Source organism: Panthera pardus, unplaced genomic scaffold (genome assembly GCF_024362965.1).
Source record: "Panthera pardus isolate Hobbes unplaced genomic scaffold, ASM2436296v1 HiC_scaffold_7, whole genome shotgun sequence".
NCBI classification, from domain to species: Eukaryota; Metazoa; Chordata; class Mammalia; order Carnivora; family Felidae; genus Panthera; species Panthera pardus.
Genome location: NW_026527002.1, coordinates 20239941 through 20261671, shown reverse-complemented (window position 1 = coordinate 20261671; position 21731 = coordinate 20239941). Strand labels below are relative to the sequence as shown.

Here is a 21731-nt window from a genome sequence, read left to right as displayed (position 1 = left end):
TTTATTGCTATCATTAGTCTTCCACAGTTTCTTTATGTATGACTTGTCATTGTTACTATTAACCTTACTAGGCTGTGGTTTATTTTAGGATGTTCGGCAAAATGTCCACTTTTAAGTACTTAGGGACCTGATGATAGCTCCTTTCTCCCTGTCTCCGTGCTTGTTCTGGCTTGACTGCCTGGAGTGCTCTTCTTCCTAGACCTGTGTGAGAGAGGAAGGAGTGTTAAAAATTTCTTTGGGTAGAAACAAGAACTTCTTGGTTGCAAGTTCATGCTCAAAATGAATTTTCCCCGTGGTGCCAGACGGGAGTACCTGTATTTGTGTGTGTGTGTGTGTGTGTGTGTGTGTGTGTGTGTGTGTGTGTGTATAAATATACCATTTATAATAGGCCAGTGGTACCTAGAGATTTTGATTTTATGAACTATTAAGCATTTCCCCCCAAATCTAGGGAACTGATGTAGGATTGCCAAATTTTGAATTCAGTCAAGCCATGATACAAGGGGGAAAAAACAAACAAAAAACATCGGCTATAACCACCATTTCAGAAAACAGAAGGAAAATTTAACCCCACAAAATGATAAGCTCATAATCTAACAATAAAGGAAAATCCTAAATTTAATAAAGTTTAGCTTTATAGAAAAATAAAGCACTACCATTTTTTCTCATTTAGGTTTAAACCTAGAAAAATTTTGCTTTGGAGCTACACTCAGACATTTTGGGGACCACTGGTAGGGTCTTTGACTTGTCAGCAGAATTTTTTTAAAAATAAAAGCTGTACCTGAATTTTTTAAATCTATATTTTGTAGCCATATTTGTTGTAAATAATGGGTGAATTAACTGGTGTAATGGTCCTTATGAGAAACACCATTTTAGTATATGTTACTTGATTCTTTTTCAGTGTGGAAAGATTTTAGTTTCATTAGGACCTATAAAATAAAACCACATTTACTAACTAAATATTAACAAAACTACTAAATCAATAAGATTTAAATTAACAATACCATGCAGTGTTGTCTGGTTATAACAAAGTTGCTGTTTGTAACCTGAGCTCAGATTCCATTGAGTTCAGCATATACTATTAGCTGTGTGAAGATACTTCAAATCTCCCCCAATATTTTTCTTTCCTTGAACTTATAGAAAACTGTTTCTCAAGACTTGATGTGAAAGACATTAAAATAATACTAGCCTGGGGGGCGCCTGGATGGCTCAGTTGGTTAAGCATCTGATTCTTGATTTCCCCTCAGGTCATGATCTCCCGGTTGGTGGGAGTGGTTGGTGAGACTGAGTCCCGTGTGGGGCTCTTTGGTGAAAATGTGGAGACTGCTTGGGATTCTGTCTCTCCTCCCTCTCTGCCCCTCCCCAGCTCATGCACACATGTGTGATTGCTCTTTCTTTCAAAATAAATGCGCTTAAAAAAAACCAAAACAACTAGTTTGTCAACCAGTGTGGATAATGGTTATCCATGATTCAGCATATCCATGTAAGCAATCTGAGATTGTCATCAGAATGAAATTTTGTGGATATTTGTATATGTTCTTGGACTTTGAGATTCCCAGATTAAGGAAAGCTCCAGCCACTCTAGTTTATTTTCCTAACTGTTCCACCTTAGGTTTTAGGATTGTTTCATTTTCTTTTTAAACTCAATTCTGTGTGTTGGAGAGAGTTGTCACAGCTTTTTAAATTTTCTTTATATCTGTCTTTTATCCTACAGTATCAGTATTTCTTCCATTTTCTTTGCTTATAGGCACAACAGGCCAATAATTGAATAATCTTGTGAGTGACACATTTGGGGGTAACTCACAGGTTTGTATTGAGCGAATTTATTTGTTGGGTGAATGGTGCTTGTGGCGTTTTTTTGTAATGGCTGGATGTTAGAAAGCATCTTCATGATACCACATCGATTCTCCCCACCCCCGCACCTGTACCCCCCCCCCCACCCCCCACCCCTGGGGAGGATGTGGGGGAGGGGAGGAAGGTGGTGGGTGGAGCAAGAAGTGCGGAGGACTGAAGCCCGAGCAAGGAAGTAGGATAGAAACCACAGGGAAAAGTGGAGGGTTTGTATTCAGAAAGACCTAGATTCTGCTGCTAGTTCTGCCTCTTGCTTTAACTTCTTTCCATTTCCTCACCTGCAAAATGGAACCAATAGATGCCTATTTATGGGAAATAGCAAAAATAATGCTTGTAACATTTGTATCACAGCAGTTAATACTTGATACTTAGCAAAAGGTAGCTCTTGTTATTCTGTATGTTTAGGATATTAGGAAGCTCATCTCCAGATTTTTTGATTTTTATTTATGTTTTGTATTGTTAGATATTCTTTCTACATATTCTAGATTCACAACTAAGTTACAAACCTCTCGTACCTTTTTGTGTACCTTATGCCCTTCTGTGATACGAAGGTTGACGTATTTGATGATGATTTCCATAGCAGTTAGTTAAGATAGGATGGGAAGGCTAGTGTCTTGAGGGTAGTAGTTGTTTTGGGGTTCATAGAAACTCCTTTAACCAGAGGGTGAATGAGAAGTGCTATTGCTGTCGGTGGAGGTGCTCATCTCTTTGAGCCTCAGTTTCCCATCCATAAAACTGAGTAGTTAACCTATTTTTAAGTTTCTTCCAGAGCTAAATTTTTATTCAAAATGGTACTCCTGCCACAGGATCCCATTTTCTCCAATATTCCTCAATGTTTTTGTTAGAACCTAGAAATGCAGTCAAATGAAAATTTGCATTTAAAAATTTTTACCAATGGGAAACTCTATATAGGCCCACACAACAAATCAAATTTCTGATGAAGGGGGCACCTGGGTGGCTCAGTCGGTTAAGTGTCCGACTTCAGCTCGGGTCATGTTCTTGCAGGTCGTGATCTCGAGCCCCGCGTCAGGCTCTGTGCCGACAGACAGCTCAGCGCCTGGAGCCTTTTTCGGATTCTCTGTCTCCCTCTCTCTCTGCCCTCCCCTCCCTTCACACTCTGTGTCTCTCAAAAATAAATAAACATTAAAAAAAATTCTGATGAAGTATCTTTCGATAATATTTCTTCTGAGTGACCACTGGATATGTGAGTTGACTCAGTGAGATCATACAGGCAATAAACATGTGACTAGGTTAGCTATCTGTACTCCAAGGATGAGCTCTCCATTTTCCCACATGCTAAATTGCATAGCTTTCTCTTTGTAATCTAGGGCTCCTGTTTGGAATACCATATTCTTTCTAAAAGTGTAAAAGGTTGGTACATTTAATTACGTTATGTAAAATTGTAATTTTACTTTAAAAAACTTAGTGTGACATAAAATTATAGCCATGAACACATATACATACATGTGGGCTGTTTTCAAGTTTTAAAAAATACCATTTTTTTAGGGCTTGCTACTCTCTCTTTTCCCCTCTCCCCTCTCCCTTCTGTCACCTTCCTTCTCCCTCCTCATTGTTTTTAGGCAGATTGGTGCTGCCTGACAGGCAGTCAGTATTAAGAACATAATGCTGGAGTCAGGGGGACCTGGGTTTGACAGCCAGCTCCATCACACCTTCTTTGACTTTAAGCAAATGGTATTACCTCTTTTTAAAAAAATGTTTATTTATATTGAGAGAGAGCAAGCTAGCGGGGGAGGGAGGGAGTGGCAGAGAGAGAGGAAGAGAGAGAATCCCAAGCAGGCTCTGTGCTGACGGCCGGGCTCAATCTCAGGAACCCCCAAGAACTGGGAGATCATGACCTGAGCCAAATCAAGGATCAGATGCTTAACTGACTGAGCCACTCAGGTGCCTCTGTACTAACCTCTTCTTGGTTGTAAAATAGGTTTTATAGAACATCTTCCTTTTTAAGAATGCTATCTTCTTCATACTGCGTGCATCTTTTTTTTTTTTTTTATGAATATTCCCTTTATTATGTTAAAATGATGATTAACTTAATGCGGTCATATGCTGTTGAAAGGTGTGGCCTCCTCTTAGGAGGTGGGAATGCATAGTCAGTGACAGTCATTTGGGGAAGCCCATCCTGAGAGAGGAAACAGCATCTCAGTGGGGGGTCTCTGGTGGACAGAAAGTTTATGCTGGTCCTTGTGAAGCTGGTTTTGAGGGTACTGTTAGGTATTGGTTAAAGACTGTGTCCCTCCCGGCCCTGGGTAGGCAGATCATATAGTTTTAATGTTGCTTTTGGTTCAGTCTCTCTTGTTACCCCATAGTCTTGAGGTAAGTTTTACACAGGGATATTAGGAAACCTGCATTGCCCTCAGGGATATTAGGGAAGGGGGTTCTAGGCTCGTTTTATATTGGAGAGTGGTCATTGCAGCATTAATTAGGGAGAAAAGCCTAGGAGAAGGTGAATTTCTGAGGAGTTCACAGTCCTATTTCCTCTTCCTAAGTGGATTTCTTTCCCCTACTGCTAATAGTTGCAGGGTATATATTTTATTAAGGAAGGTAGACATTTCCTCTTAGATTGGTTTATTGTGAAAAATAAACTGACAATGTACAGAAATCATCTATTATTCTGATGTACACAGTAGGCTTCAGTAACATTCTCATTTCAAGGAGAATGAAGGAAAGCATTGCAGGCAAAGGTTATCCATTTTGTGGGAGAAAAACAATTAAAATTCTTACTAATTGTGTTTTAGGGCCTTTTATTTTGGGAAGACTGATTGGTTGTCAGGATGGCATGTTCTAGTCTTGGTTGAGATTCATCTCTGAGTCTTTTATGTCTATTTCAGAAAGATGAATTTCTGACCGGTAATTTATTTTTCCTTTTCTCTCCTGTAATTGCTTAAAAACTGTATCATGTGTGGACTTGGGGGCTGAGCTCCCTAATTAAAGCCCCAGGACTTCTGCAGGAATGTTGTTTTAAAAATCACTAATCCAACAGCAGGTTGGTTTTTTTTTTTTTTTTCTTTTTAAAGTTTATGTATTTATTTTGAGAGAGAGTATGTGTGTGTGAGCAGGGGAGGGGCAGAGAGAGAGAATCCCAAGTAGGATCCGCGCTGTCAACACAGAGCCCAACGCGAGGCTCCAACTCACAAACCGAGAGATCGTGACCTGTGCCGAAATCAGGAGTCAGAGGCTTAACCGACTGAGCCACCCAGGTGCCCCAGCAGGTGGATGAAACCTTACCTTGCCCTCAGGAAGCAGTCTAGAAGGGAAGATTAACTGTAGCGTAAGGTGATGATGATAGTCATTATTTGCACGTGCTGTGTTCAAATCCTTATTTCCGGTTCCTTTGTGAGTGCTTTCTCCGGTCTGCTTTATATCTTTGTCATTCCAGTAAGACTGTTCTTAGGAAGGTCGTCAGCACTTTCTGCTTGCCAGACCAGGTAGACACTGTAATTCTCATAGCACTGAACGATTTTGAGCACCCTCTCCTTCTCAGAACTGTCTCCTCTTGGATTCTATAGTACTTGTCTTTGCTGGTCTTCCTCCTGCTTCTGGCTTTTCCCTAAGAAATCTTAACCATTTCTGCAGATTTAAATATTATGTTCAGGTTAGTGACTCCAACTTGAATATGTTTAGTCCCCTTCCAAATGTGAGCCATGTACATTCATGTACATGTATGAGACTAATTTTTCTGGTAGGTCTGTCTCTTGGCAAGAATACTACTCTTGGAAGAGTTACTGGTTTATGATAGTTGCTTTATTGTTTTTACATTGGCTCAGACCATGGTGGGTGAGAAACAAAAATGAAAGGAATGATCATATGAGATTTATGAATTTGATGGGTAGGTTATTTTGCACCATATTCATATCCATTGTGTTTGTGTACCTACCTGTAGCTTAGGAATTTTTAGGCTGATGATATATCCTTTTCTATGTATCTAATTAGAACTTTTTTTTTTTTACACTTAGGAAGAAAAGTCATTAAGTTATAAATCTAAATCTCTACTTGTTTAACTTGCTGTACTTTTTGAAGCATTTTATTAAATTGAATTAAAATAACAAAAGAACATCTTAAGATTGAACTTCAGTTAATTTTATGCAACAGTTCTAGAAAACTGAAGACTTCTCTAGCAAATTAAGTTATATGTGTAATAGGCAGAATGAGTAGTTGGAAGGAATACTTAAAGGTTCGTTAATTAATGTTTATACATAAGTTATGAGCTAAATGTCACTTTAAGGGGATCTTTAAGTTGACCTTCTTAAAAAAGAATTTGGAAAATGAAAATTACTTGTTGTAGACTTTCATTAGTTAAGAGTCATTGTCTGCAGTGCAGGTCGAGCCTTTTAAACGAAGAAAACAGAGGCTACCTGAAGTATATATAGAAGTTCTTCAGTTAACTTATAACTTACTCTTCTGTGATCTGGATGTTATTTTTAGCACCATCGGCTTAACAACTGGGAAAGAATTTTACCTTACATCGTTCAAATTCTATACATATTATTTATATTAAGATTTTTACAACACATCAAATTTGGGATTTTAATATTGTAGTATTTTGTTAAAATATATATGGAAGCTATGTTTTAGGATACTTCTTTTTGAGATTTCTTTTCTTTTTCTTTTCCTTTTTTTTATTTTTTAGGTTTGTGTTGTTTTGTTTTTTAAATTTAAGTAATCTCTACACCCAACCTGGGGCTTGAACTCACAACCCCGAGATCAACAGTTGCGTGTTCTTCTAACTGAGCCAGCCAGGTGCCCCAGGATACTTTTATATTATCTAAGATATGTGTAATAGATATATCAAATAAAAAAATATAGTATGCTGTTCAATAATCTGAAATATTCTCATAGTTAAGTCTTGAGAGAATGTCCTTTTGATGTACTATAATTTGAAACATGCTGAGTTCAAGGTATGTTTTTTGTTAAGTTATTTGAGAGTTTTTGTGCTTTTAAGCAAAAAGAAAACAACTGATTGTACTAATCATTCATTATGAGTATACGCTTGTGATGCGTATATGTTTCAGATATGTTTGGTTGAAACTGTTGAAAAATCTCAAGTAATTGGAGTAATACTTCTGGCTTTCTCTCCCTTTCCCCATGTGTCCTCTTCATTTCTACCAACCTGTCTGACTGGCTACACGACTGGGGTGGTGCTGGCCAAATAACACGAAGACCAATAATGGAACCTAATGTTGAAATATGAAGTATGGCAGTTTTAAGGCTCCCTTTGATGAGAGCCCTCTCTCTTCAGTAGCATGTGCCATACGCTCTGTTGTCCATAAAAACTCAAGTTAGTCGTTTTGGTTGGCAAATAGTCTTCATTTGTGTATCGACGCCGATGTGTTGAATGATGACTTCCTTTGATTAGTGGCAACTTTGAGAAGACTGTGAGGCTACATTTGGGTCAGGCAAAAAGAACGTCAGGATTCACTAAAAATGTCGGCAGGGGTAGATGGTGTGGAGAATATGCTCTCCTGGTCTTGTTTGTACCATACCAGAAACCAGAAGGTCGTTTTCACGTTGATCACATTTTGGCATCCTCGTTTTCAAATCATGTTGGCAACAACGATAGCATTATCAAAACAGTGAGCTTCCATAACAGCTCAGTGGGTAAAAGCACGCGTGACTCTGCCATCAGACTTCGGATTAGAATCCGGGCTTTGCCACTGCATTGCTTCTGTGACCTTGAAAAGAGTATTTCATTTGTCAGTTAAGTTTCTGTATCTACAGAATGGAGGTGATAGTGGTAGCAGTAGGTACCTTGTAGGGTTGTTAGGAAGATCAAATGGGGTAACCATTTAAGCCACCTCTGCTTGGGGCGCTCACAGAGGCCTTTAAGAAATTGTAGATGATGATGATGGCAGTGATGATTTGATGATGGTGATGGTAAACCAAAACAGCGAAATATGGCTCTTCTCTCATTCTGGTAATCATATACATAGATCTCTCTCTGGATAGATAGATAGATAGATAGATAGATAGATAGATAGATAGATCGATCGATCTAGATCTATCTATATATAGAGAGATATATCTAGAGATAGATCTATATCTATATAGATAGATCTGTATCTACCTATCTACCCTAACCCCTGTTCCTAACCCTTCATATCTATCTATCTATCTATCTATCTAAATAAATAAATAAGAGCGAGCGTGTGCATATCTTCTCCTAACCCTCCACCACCTTTTGAAAAATCATTAATAATCAGCTTTGATGCTGTCGGCAACCTTTTTCTGTGTGATGCAGGCTCAGTCCTCATTTTTTGCCTCAGAGCCATGATGTGTTATTCGTGCCTGCTAGTTGATTCTCTGCTTGGCAAATGTTTACACCATTTGCTACTAGAACTGCCTTTTCTCCCTTCAATCCCTTTACTCACACAGTAATGACAATTATCACGTAGAAAGAAAGGGCAGGGATATAGAGGTATATTTTTTAAATGTCATTTATAATTTTTTTTAGCATTTAAAAAATTGAGGTATGATTGGCATACCATGAAATGCATTCATTTTAAAGGATGAGTTTTGGTAAATATGTAGTTATGTGCGTCGCGTGTTTCTTATACATTTTTCTTCAGCATCATCCACAACCAAGTTTTAGAACAATTCTGTCAGCCCAAAAAGTTCTCTTGTGCCCATTTTCAGGCATTCTCCACTTCCATTCTCTAACCCAAGACACCACTGTTTTGCCTCTATAGTTTTTACTTTTTCTAGAAATTTCAGATTAATGGAATTATATAATGTTATCTTTGTGTCTGGTTTCTTTCACTTAGCACATGTTTTTGAGGCTTGTGTTGTTACATGTGTCAGTAATCCATGCCTTGTCATTGTTGAGTGGTATTCCATTGCACATATGTATTACATTCTAGAAAACCCATTCTCCAAATGATAAACATTTTAGTTGTCTCTGCTTTTTACCTGTTCTGACCATGACTGCTGGAATCATCCTTGTAAAACTACTTGTATGGTCATCTGTCTCCAAGAGACTTGAAAACACACCTTGGTGTCAAACTGTTGGGTTATATGATGAGAAACTTCCAAGCTGTTTTGCAAAATGGTCATACCATTGTGCTTTCCCACCAAGCAAGGGATGTCATGTGAGGGGTTCTAGTTTCTTCCTGTCCTTGTCAACACTAGATGTTTTATTGGATGTCAAGCATATTATGTTTTGGTTTTAATTTCTATTTTTCTGATGACTAATGACATTTAGTACTTTTTTGTGTACTTTCCCCATCGTACGTCTTATATAATATATATAACATAGGGGCACCTGGGTGTTTAAGTGGGTTAAGCGGCCAACTCTTGATTTCAGCTCAGGTCATCATCTCGCGATTTGTGAGACTGAGCCCCACTTTGGGCTCTGTGCTGACAGCATGGAGCCTGTTTGAGATTTCTCTCTCTCCCTCTCTCTCTACCCCTCTCCCCTTGGCTCCTCCTCTGCTTGAATGAACTCTCTCAAAAAAATAAACATTAATGTATATATATAGGTATATATATAATATATTAAAAAAATCTTTAAGTATTTTGCCCATTTAAAAATATTGAATTATTTGTTTATAATTGAGTTGTAGAAGTCTTTTTGTCTATTCTAGCTGACTATCTTTATTATTTAGCTCTTTATATTTTTTAAATGCGTGTACTTTATCAAATGATTATTTTGCCAATAATTTCTCCCAATCTGTGGCTTGTGTTTTCATTTTTAATTATGTCTTTTGAATAGTAGAAGTTTTAATTTTAATGGAGTTCAGTTTATCAGCTTTTTTTCTTTTATGGTCTTTATTTTATGCATTTGGTGTGATATCTAAACATTTTTTTCCTATCCACAATAATTTTCTCCAGGTGCCTTCTTCTACAAGTTTTGTAGTTTAGTTCTTACATTTAGATCTGTGATCCTATCCATTTTGAGTTAATTTTTTTTTTACATTTATTTATTTTTGAGAGACAGCACATGTGGGGGAGGGGCAGAGAGCGAGGGAGACACAGAATCCAAACCAAGCTCCAGGCTCCAAGCTGTCAGCACAGAGCCCGACCCGGGGCTTGAAGTCACAAACTGTGAGATCATGACCTGAGCTGAAGTCGGATGCTTAACTGACTGAACCACCTAGACGCCCCTATTTTGAGTTAATGTTTGTACATCGTGCAGGATAAAGGTCAAGGTTCCTTTTCCCTCTCCATATGTATAACAGTTTCTGGCATCATTTATTGAAAAGACTGTCTTTCTCGTATAATTACCTTGTGACCTTTATCACAAATGTGTGGGCCTGTTTCTAGATTGTGTTCTCTTCCTTAGGCTAATACCCCACTGTTTTGATTATTATAGCCTTATAGTAAGGTTTGAAATTAGGTAGTACTTTTCAACTTTTTTTTTTTTTTTTTTGAGTATAAAGTTTATTTAAGAGAGAGAGAGCACAAGCAAGGGAGGGGCAGAGAGAGAGAGGGAGAATCCCAAGCAGGTCCTGCGCTGTCAGGACAAAGCCGGATGCAGGCTCGAACCTACAAGACCGTGAGATCATGACTGGAGCCGATAGCAAGGGTTGGACACCCACCAGACTGAGCCCCCAGGCGCCCCTTTTTCAACTTGGATGTAGTTTTAAGAGAGCCCTGTCTCAAAAATTTCCCAACAGTCTCCATGTTTATGTATCTCTCTGGAGGCTGGGCAGATAAAGCCATTACGACATTTGAGGGAAAAATCAGTTCTAGTTGGTGGAGCGGAGGCCTGAAGCCTCTGTTCTCCATCCTTTCGTCGAGCTACCTGTCAGAGCTAGCAGCATTTAGCAGGATCACACTTGCTAGGACAGCAGCCGTACCACCTACTGTGTACCAGGTGTTTTATGTATGTAATCGTCTCATTTAATACTTACAAGGTGCTGCAAACAGACATTATTACCCTCATTTTATAGTTGAATCCACAATAACATTTCCTAGGTCACGTACCTCAGCTGCTGCTAATGACAGAATAATAGGAACGGCAGCCGTATGTAGATGATAGAGGCAGGCTTCGAGAACTGGTCTGTGCAATGATGCTGAACCCTCCTAGGTTCTTTGCGCGGTTCGTGCTGCCTCTGATAGCGACCCATTGCTTTGTGGAGAGGCGGTGTATCCTTTTAGTTCATACAGTGGAAATAGTAGTGGTAGTAAGAAAGAAGGTGACAACTGTCCCTCCGCCCTTTCTTGCAAGGTTCCTGACTTTCATTGTGTCTCTCTGCCCGGACCAGCCTAGCCTTCCCCTCTCCCTCCCTCGAAACACACTCCGGAAAGAACTTTGTGAAAACTGTCACGACTGGTGGGCAGTAGAAGGTGTTGCTTTGTCATGGAGTTGTTGCTGCCTGTACTATCGCTTTAAATGGCTGAGATTTTCCCTTAGGAACTTGTGAAACGTTTTGTGATTCTGTGTTTGTAAGTATTTCATTATAACCTCTTATTTAAAACGTTACACTGAGATACCATTTTGTACTGTGGAAATTATCCACACCTTCATGTCCCCTCTATCTCTTTCTTCAGCATTGGATGAGTCGGCACTTTCTCCTCCTGTTACATTAGCATATTAGTAAAAACACGCCGAATAATATAGACCAAGCAGTAATAGTTTAATGTCATCACTCCTAATAATCACAACTTTTAGCTCTCGATTGTTTCATAGTGTGATGTCCTTGAGCGAATTAGTTGTTGGTATCGAATTATAATGGGCTTAAGTAGGGCAGCATAATGAATACATTTACCCCAGTAGAGCTGGAAAGAATTGATGACTTCTATTACATAACAGTTTATTGCACACTACTCACTGACTGCCACTTGAGGAGAATCCATTCGTTTTACTTACTGTGATAACTTCTTATTTGCATACAAATTTTCTTTTGTTTTTCATGAATCATCTCTGACTGAACCCTAGCTGCATTTCATTACATTCAATGATCTCCAGACCGATCAGGTTCTTGTAAAAATCCAAATGGAATTTTTTTTCCGTTTCTTTCCCCTTTACGCCTCTTTTTCTTTTTCCCTTTTAGACCTCTTAAAAAGTAGTAAACCTGAATACACGTGAAATATCACAAGCACTTATTTGTTGTGTTTGTATTCCTCACGATGCATCTTGGCAACAAACTTCTTTAGTGCAGTGGAAAGGATTTTTGTGTGGATCAGAGAAAATGTTGCAGGGTCCTTTGGAGGTAAAGTCTTTGTTCTCAAGGGTATACTCCCAGAAGAAATTTGGTGAGCATCTACTCTCATGATCGAACATGTTCATTTCTTCCTTATCTACATTTGCTCTTGCAAATTGTTAAGATTGTCATATATAGCATCATTTTTGCATCATTTTACTTAAGACATTTTTTTTTTTTGAGATAGCATATTACCTGGTCACTTCTGAACTTCGTTAAACAATTATGACATAGATTTTTATTTCAATAATTTCAAGCCTTTTGGTTTCCTATAAATCACTGCAAATTAAGATCGCGATGCAAATTTTATTTATTTATTTACTCAGCAGACATTTATTGTGCATTGTGTTCCTGTGTTCTGGGAGGGCGGTCTGGAAATAGGGGGCTCAGGCCTCTGCTGCTTCTCAGCTTCTCATTAGATCTAAGCAGCTACACGAAAGTGTAATAAGAGTTATGGTGGGAACTAAAAATTTGTAGGATAGACACCTCATAATTCACAATGAAATGTGGCCTTGCATATTTGATGTTTTCTTATCCAAATAGAAATAATACAGCAAGTCTATGTCTTGATTTATCATGCAATTTAATGGCAAGATATTATTAATGAGTTATTTGTATACTGGTTGTAAAAATCACCTCCATGCTAATGAGTCTAAGAGGATTCTGCATCTTTTTATTCATGTTTGCTTGTTTGTTTGTATTGCAGATTTCTCTCGGATTTGGCTACAAATTTATAGATCTTCTGCACTGTGTACAGGCACAGGTGAGTTCAAATTATGCCCTTCTATTGGAATTTTTTAAAATTTTTTTTAACATTTATTTATTTTTGAGAGACCAAGACAGAGCACAAGCAGGGAGGGGCAGAGAGAGAGGGAGACACAGAATCCGAAGCAGGCTCCAGGCTCTGTGCTGTGAGTGCAGAGCCCGGTGCGGGGCTTGAACTCACGGACTGTGAGATCATGACCTGAGCCGAAGTCGGTGCTTAACCAACGGAGCCACCCAGGTGCCCCTGGAATATTTTGGTTTTTAAGTAAAATCAAATATTAAAAATTATTCTATTCAGAGTTTAGCAAAGTAACATGTAAATAAATATAAATAAAAAACAAAATGTATATTTGTCAGCATTTCTGTTTTATTGTAAAAATTCTGTCAGAATGTGTTAGAAATTAATTGAAAGGTGGTGATCTTATCCGTTTATCAGCGCTTACTGTGTATATTTGGGATAGGTTTATATATACCCATGGGATAATTTGAATTATGTCATAACCTGGCAAAATGTGTTTACATTTATTTTTATATATAAATAAAAGAATAGCTGTTATCAATTTTGGCAGCAAATGGAGGTAAATGGTTTAAATTTAATAAGCAGGCTTTTCTTGTCCAACCAGTCTGAAATAGCTTCTCAGTCACTTCTTAGCACACAGCCCTGATTGATTTTTATCATGTGATATATTTTACTTACCTCTTTACAGTCTTCCCTATGAAAATATAAGCTCCATGAACTTTGAGACTGTTTTTGTGTTATTAAAAAATAGTATCCCTGACTTTTTAGGATAGTGCCTGGTCTATCGGAAAGACTGAATAAATGTTTGTTAATATAATTATTAGGTAGTATATATTAAGAGTTCATTTATATTTAGAGTCATTGAACTCTGCATCTATAAATACAAACTAGAAGTAGTTTTTATACTTATTTCTAAATATGAAGTTAATTTGTATCAGATACTTAAAGTATATGACTCTTAAATGTTCTGAGAAATTACCTGTGTTGCATATTTTATGTACTAAAGTATGCTTAATCAAGTTAGAATTCAGAGGGTAATGCTTCCAGTTCTGTATTTATTTTGTCACTACCCTAGAAGGTTCTTATGATCAAGCTGCGGACAAACCTGAAGCAGGTGTGAGAGCTTTTTACCTCCTTACTGGATCGTGCTGCCATATTGGATATGTTTTGTGGTATCTTTATAGAGAGTGAGAGATTTGAAAATTGCTGTCTCTAAAAACCAAATAAGTTAAAAATTTCCCACTACCTGTCACTGGCTATGCAATGTGACTTCCTTACTTGGTTTTCTGTTTCTAGATTGGGGAAATTTTTTGGTCATTTTTCCACTTCGTACGTTGATGTTTGAATTCATGATCAAAAAGCTGTAGGAGGGACACCTGGCTGGCTCTGTCAGCAGAGCACGCGACTCTTGATCTCGAGGTCATGAGTTCAGCCCCACATTGGGCATTGAGCTTACTGGGGAAAAAAAAAAAAGATAGCTATAGGAATAAGCAGACCACCCATTTCCTTGTGTCCTTGGCAGTTTTCTTTAGGCGGTCCAGGATATTGGTTGCTCTTTTGGGTTCTTCTCTTGTTTTTTTTTCTTCTTCTTCTTATTTTTTTTTGGTATTTAAAAAAAAAATGTTTATTCATTTATTTTGAGAGAGTCAGAGAGAGAGAGTGAGAGCGAGTGTGTATGCACTAGTGGGTGAGGGGCAGAGAGAAAGGGAGAGAGAGAATCCCAAGCAGGCGGAGCCCAATGCGGGGCTCCATCTCACAAACCGTGAGATCGTGGCCTGAGCTGAAATGAAGAGTCAAATGCTTAAGTGATTGAGCCACCCAGGTGCCCTTGTTTTCTTTTTTGATCTGTTTTCTTCAGGCATTGGTCTCTTTTTCTGCCACTGTGATTTTCATTTGTAGAAAGAATTAAGTCTGACCTTTAGGTTTTTGTTTTTTTTTTTAACAAAATTTTGTAAATTATATAAGGGTTTTGTATGCACATTTGATTTTCTAAGTGCAACTTGCAGAGATTCCTTTGATAATGTTAATAACAGCAGCTCTTTCAGTGTGTGCCAGGCATTATGTAAGTGCTTTTCAGTTATCTTTAGAAGAACAGATAAGGAAATTGAAGCTTAGAAAGGTTAAGTGACTTTTCCAAGGTCATATCAAATAAGTGGCAATTTGCCACTCCAAAGACCTTGATCTTAACCACTGAGCTCTATTTTATGCCTAAACAGCCCTGAATACAGGCATGTGGTAGTAAGTGTAATATAGGAAGATCATGTTGATATGTGCAGATTTCAAAATTAATTTAAAAGTCAAACCTTATTTGCTTATATTTCATTAGCAGGTCCTAACTTTTAACCTTTATTTCAAACTGTGAAACATGACAACCCATCTGAAATTTAATGACTACCTAAACAATTTAAAGTTCCACTCTGGCACGTTCATTTCATACTCGCTTTTAGAGGGGGAGGCACATGGGGGAAAGCAAGCCATTTGGATTCCTTTTTCCATTATAAATGTGGTATGCTATGAATCAGCATTCTTTACCCCTTGAAATATTAGAAATTTTAGTTTACAGATGGCATTTGTGGCCTGATGGATGAATCACTTTTCTTAGAACAGGTTGTATGAAATAGAGTGATTATAGAATTACATAGGACTCTTAACTTGAAAAGCATAATAATTTATATCTTTGGAAACATTTTTAAAATTATTTAAGAAATGAAGTGGCTTCACTTTGAGGTAGAGCAGAGTCGGCTCAAATAGAACTTCAGCTTTCTTTTAGTTTTTTTTTTTTTTTAAGTTTATTTATTTGTCTTGAGAGACAGAGAGAGAGAGGGAGGGAGAGAGAATCCCTGCTCTAACAGCACAGAGCCCAAGGTAGGACTCATTCTCACGAACCTTGAGATCATGACCTGAGCTGAAAGAAATCAAGAGTTGGATGCTTAACCAACTGAGCCACCCAGGCCTATTAGCTGTTTAGTTTGTTTTCAAGGCTGAGAAGGACATATTATATCAAAATACTTTGGGGGTGACTGGGTGGTTCAGTCAATTGAGCGTCCAACTCTTGATTTTGGCTCAGATCGTGATTCCAAAGTCAAGAGACTGATCCCCGCTGTGGGGCTTTGAGCTGAGTGTGGAGGCTGCTTAAGATTCTCTCTCTTCCTCTGCTCCTGTCCCCTGCTCATGCTCGTGCTCACTCACTCTCAAAATAAAATAAAAATATATTGACTTTTAACATGTGTGATAATGTGGACAACATGTTCTTGAAGACAGTGTTGTTGAATACATCTTAAAATTTTGATTTGAGAGCGTGATTAATTATATTTCCTTACACTTTCCAAGACGTTTATGTCTATGAGTATAAATGTAAATTTCAGATTTGAGTATCTGGAAAGGGAATTCTGTAGTTTGAATTAAAAAGACAATTTATTTAACAGACCACATTGTGCCTCTTAATCTATAACTACATCGGTATTTCCATTCCATTCTTACATTTAAAGCAATTTTAAAGTTAGCCAATAAAATAATTCTAGAATTGATGGTCAAAACAGGAACAAGCATTAGATAAATCTGTTGGACAATATAGCCTCAAAATGTAATTTTCCCTTCACTATGGAAAACTAAACTCACTGTGGAATCATAGGTACTTTGTATTTACTTCTAAGTCTATTTTCTGTATGCCAGAAGATTTTGGGTGGGATGGGTGGGTGAAGAATTGTTTACAGATACTAGTGAGAGCCAAACTCTGGGATGCTAATATATGGAGATATAAGTTCTCCAATAAAGTGTAATATACTTTTGGTAATACTAATATGTTGTGTTGTTGTGTACTAAATACTCAAAATTTTATTAAGCATATCGAGACATAAAAAAAATTCTGTCCGTATTGGCTATGGCATTCAAGCCACTAGAACATTCAAGTGAGTATTTGTTGCATTTTGGATTCGCTTTTTGTTCATAGATGTGAGATGTGTCGTTAGCAGCCTGATTTAACTAAGAGATGTGTGAGTTCCCGTGAAAATGGGGCAGCTTGATTTGAGCTACAGATCTGAAGCTCTGAGCACTGTCTGCTGAAACTCAGTATTGATCTAACCAAACATGGAGGACATTTAAATATATATATCTTGCTTCAGGCAAAATCTACAGACATTTAATTGTATTGCTCCTTTGTGTATTTCCTTGAAATGCTGGCATGGTAGGCACTGTGATCTGGAAAATAACAAGCATTTTGACAGTTGGCAAAATGCCCTCAGTCATTTAACTGTTCGAGCTAGAATCTTAACCCTAGCCCCACTCGGTAGGCACCTCTGCTCTTAGTGAATAGAGTAGACTGCTGAACTCAGGCTTACTGGTAAGTCCAGATGATCGTCTAGTGGGTGTCACTGACAGAGAGCCATCAGTTGGAAACTGTTTGGATGACAGGCCAGTTTTTAAAGCATTTGTACTAGTCTGCTTGCCTCCTTTTTTATGTACGTACTAGTGTCCACAGATTGGACTAGTTGTCCCCATCAAATTAGATTCATTCAGCACCATTAACTCTCCTTTCTCACTCCCCTCCCTCCTCTTTTTACCTTCAGGCCATGCCTCTTTCCTTCTGATTCTCCTTCCTTTCAGAAAGATTTATTAATTGTTTATCTTGTGCTAGCCTATACTCAGTGCTGTGGGAACCAGTATTTCCAATAACCCAAATTATTCAAGTGGAAAAGGAATATCACTACAAGCTTAACTCCCTATTTCCTTGCTCATTGTTTTTACACTGAGCTTTGGCGTTTTGAGTTTTCTTTGAAAGAAAAAAACTGAACAGTAATTTCTGAATTATATGTCTTTTCTTACTAAAAGTCTTAATCTGTCCATAGTAGTAGAGGTTGAGGCACCAGCAACAACAATTAAAGCTATCTAGCCTAAGTAAACGTTTTGTTGTATGGGGTTAACGATGCTTGCAAAGTGCGCTCCGGGGAAGGTACACACCTCCTGAGGTAGACGTGTTTGTGCTTGGTCAGGTTGAGGTAATCAGAGTCTGGACAGTCTGTTTAGAACGGTGTCCTTGCTATTTCTATAGGTGCAGACAAGCAGAGTGATATTAGTAAGCATAGTGCATGGATGAAAAACATACCAGAAATATGGGGAGAACCAGATTCTTCTGGTTAACTTAAATTCTGGAAAAGCAAATTTTAGAATTACGGACAGCAACTTAAAAACATATTTTTAAATCAAATTCATAACCTGTTTCTTGGATTGTAAGACAGTTGAGTTTCAGTTTAGAGCCATTTCACTGTGAGAACACTTTTTTTTCAATTGGAAGTTTGTTTGTTTTTTTTTTTTTTAATGTTTGTTTACATTTGAGAGAGAGGCATTAGCAGGGCAGGGGCAGAGAGAGAGGCGGGGGGGGGGGGGGGGGGGGGGGGGGGGGGGGGGGGGGGGAGACAGAATCCTAAGCAGGCTTCAGGCTCTGAGCTGTCAACACAGAGCCCAATGTGGGGCTCGAACTCACGAACCATGAGATCATGACCCGAGCCAAAGTCGGCAGCTTAATGAACTGAGCCACCCAGCTGCCCCTCAACTGAAAGTTTCTACGTGTGACTTCTGCTGGTGTAGCTGGTGTTTTTTGGAAATCATTAAAATTAAAAGTATTACCAATCTATACTCGTATAAATCTTTTGAATTAGCATGTCTTAGAGGAGGTAGCACCAGAGTCGGAATCTTCCGAGACGGTTAGAGTGGGCTCTGATTCCTCAGCTATGCTTTTCTGTACTGTAGAACAGGTGGATGTGTACCTGGCAGTGAGAAGACGTGGTTTAGGGATTGTGAGTACAATGTGTTTCCTGCTTTTTTTGGTTGTTATTGGCCTTTTCATTTCAGTTCAAACTCGTATACTCTACTTATCTGGATAGTAGAGTTGTTAGCTTTAAGAAGAAGGTCTCTAGGAAGCAAAATTTCACATAAGTGCTACCATAGTAACTTTAGGAATTCATGGCCTTTGATTTTGAGATAGTAGGCTTCTTAGCTATCTTGTTCACTTTTACTTTGGAAGGAAAGTGACAAACACGTGTTATTTTCTAGGGAGGTGTTGAATTTGAGTCAGTTAACCTTGCCCGAATACCCTTAAAGATAAAACAGCAAGTAAATAAGGCTGCTTCCATTGACTTGACTTCTACTTTTGAAGCTCAAATCATTCATGTCTTTCTCCACTGTTTACAACGTCTATATATAAAGGATAAATTAAGCATTTATTATGAAATTATCCATATCCATAGAATTAATTAAGTAGATTTTCTTTTTTTTTCCCCTCTGATTCTTTTGCTTTAGGATATAGATGTTTCTATTGAGACTCAGATAAACCGGAGAAATCTAGAGAAGTTAACAGCAAATTTTGCTGCTACTTCCATGCATTGGGTTGTCTAAGCATTATTTGCTACCTCATGAATGATTCATGGATGTCTACAGTCAATGGAAATGTATTTTTTTGCCCCAGTTACACCCTGCCTTCCCATCCAAAAAGAGCAAAGGGAGGATAAGACATATATATAGTCTTTAATAGTGGCTAAATGGGAATTTAACCATGTACTATAAATGTATGTAGTTTAATTTTGAAGGATTTCTTAAATACATGTCTGCATGCAAGGTTGGTTTTTGTGGTATCATAGCCTATAGGATCATTTGCCTTCACTGCCTTTTTTTTTTCTTTTTGCTTTTTGATGTATTTACAAATAATTGAATTGATTTTGAATTTATTAATTTGAGGACTTCACTTTCTTTAAGAGTTTTCAATTTTTTTGGTGCTAGCTACATGAATTTTAATAAGCAAAATCCTACCCTTGACATTTTGTGGTCTCAACCTAAATGTCTGGAACTTTGCTACCTATCAATATCACAGAGTTGGAACACAGTTTTATTGCACTTTCTTGAGAAGTGAAAAAGGCTGAAAAGGCAAAAGTGTCATAGGCCAGGATAAACTTCGGTGGAAAGATGAGTGGGGAAGTGTATAAAAGACCTACCAATGCCTTATTGGAGTACTGAGACTTCTAAGTCTTTATTTAAACTATAAAATAATATCTTTAAAGGAAACAACTGTGCCATAATTATTGAATTGATGACTTAAATTAGAATAGCGAGAGTAGGGGCAAAAGGAAACTTGATCTCTCAATTTCTTTAACTTCTTTGTCACTCACAAAGCTATTTGATCTAGATTTCTTTTTATTTTTGAATTTTTGAATTTTTTTTTGAGAGAGTGAGCGCAAGTGGGGCAGTGGGACAGAACGAGGGAGAGCGAGAGAGAATCCCGAGCAGGCTCTACATTTCAGTGCAGAGCGCAATGTGGGGCTAGATCTCACGACCATGAGATCATGACCTGAGTGGAAATCAAGAGTCAGATGCTCAACAGACTGAGCCCCCCAGGTGCCCCATCTAGGTTTATTTATTTTTTTAAGTTTATTTATTTATTTTGAAATAGAGAGGGAGGCGAGCAGCAAGTGTAGGCAGGGGAGGGCAGAGAGAGAGAGAGAGGGAGAATTTCAAGCAGGCTGTACTCTGTCAGCAGAGTCCGATGTGGGGCTTGATGTCACGAATGTGAGATCATGACCTGAGATCAAGAGTCAGATGCTTAACCAGGTGAGCCACCCAGGCTCCCCTAGATTTCTAATTCTACCTTTTATACGACAGTTTTATTATAGTCCAGAAAATAAACTTCTGTTTCATAGGTTATAAGACAGAGTATGAAAATAGAAGATAGTTTTGAGCTAATGTGTTTTGAAACTATATTGTGATTACTCAAGCTATTATATTTGAATAGAATAGAAATGTAAAATTCCTTTGACTTAAATTAAACATCTGTTAGACAGATTAGGCTTGCTTCATGAGTCTTATTTATACACAATTTTGTTTTATTAACCTAGTGGAATCTAGAGTTTATCTTTTCTTTGAAACTAGATGCTTTGGAACATTTAAGTTTTTCTCTAATGTAGACGTTAAATGTTTAATGTTGCTACTTCAAAATACACACACATTTTCATAAAATCTTTATTGTCTTCCATGTAAGTTATTACTTTGAACTTGTTCACTGACATAGTTATATGATATGTCAAGGTCAGGTTCAGACTTTCTCTTTAAAGTATCTCTTGAAATATAAAAAATAACCTTTTGTAAAATACTGCTGTTATCTCTTAAAATGTATTTTTATTTTAACATATCCTAAATGCCCGTGCATATTGCTTTAAACCATAATGTGTGCTCACCACATTTACGTATCTCCCATCTATTTTTTCCTCTTTATTTTTAAAAGTAAATATTAAAAACAAACAAACGAAAAAATTAAAATCTTTCTCCTTTCACACCACAGTGGCTTATCACCAAAGCTGTTCAACCTCCAGAGTGAAATAAAAGCTGTCTGCCGTGCTGTCCACAGTCCCGCAGACCTGCTGTCCTGCTGGCTGTCCTTGAGTCCTGTGGGGTCTGGGACTGCCACAGCAGGAGCCGTATGCTTACTGCCTGACCCTTGCTTATTGTGGGATAGAAAATAAGAGGCATTTATTTATTACTTATTTATTCCAATACGTTTGATATCTTTGGCTTCTCGTGATACTTCTACTTCAGTGTTTCTTTCAGCCGAATCATTATTTTTACTGAGGTCCCTGTTGATTAAAGGTCCTATTTCCTCTAAATTACAAGGGCTGGTTATGCAAAGAATATACCTGATCATTTGTTTATATAACACATTGAGGTCTCATGAGGTGGTTCAAGTTTTCACAGCGATTTGAAGCAGAGATAAATACAGGGCACCTCGAGGGATAGAGAGAGAAAAGGAAAAACAAACATTTACCATTCCTTTAGGCAAGACGTGGTTCTTAGCCTTTCCACGTGTCGTGTCAGTTTAAACCCTGGATAAATTCTTTGTATCAGAATGTGAAGTGTGTTCTGAGTGTGTCTAAATTCTCTGATTTGAAGTTGAAACTAACCTA

General features: G+C 37.9%; 1 protein-coding gene across 10 annotated transcripts in view; it reads left to right on the top strand.

The window, feature by feature from the left end:
• NCOA2 (nuclear receptor coactivator 2) overlaps nt 1-21731 on the top strand; it is a 290769-nt gene that overhangs the window by 84308 nt on the left and 184730 nt on the right. For all 10 annotated transcript variants that reach the window (XM_053896139.1, XM_019453244.2, XM_019453243.2 and 7 more), the window contains exon 2: nt 12712-12768. The gene's annotated coding sequence lies outside the window, so the exon portion shown is untranslated. The remainder of the gene's footprint in view (nt 1-12711; nt 12769-21731) is intronic.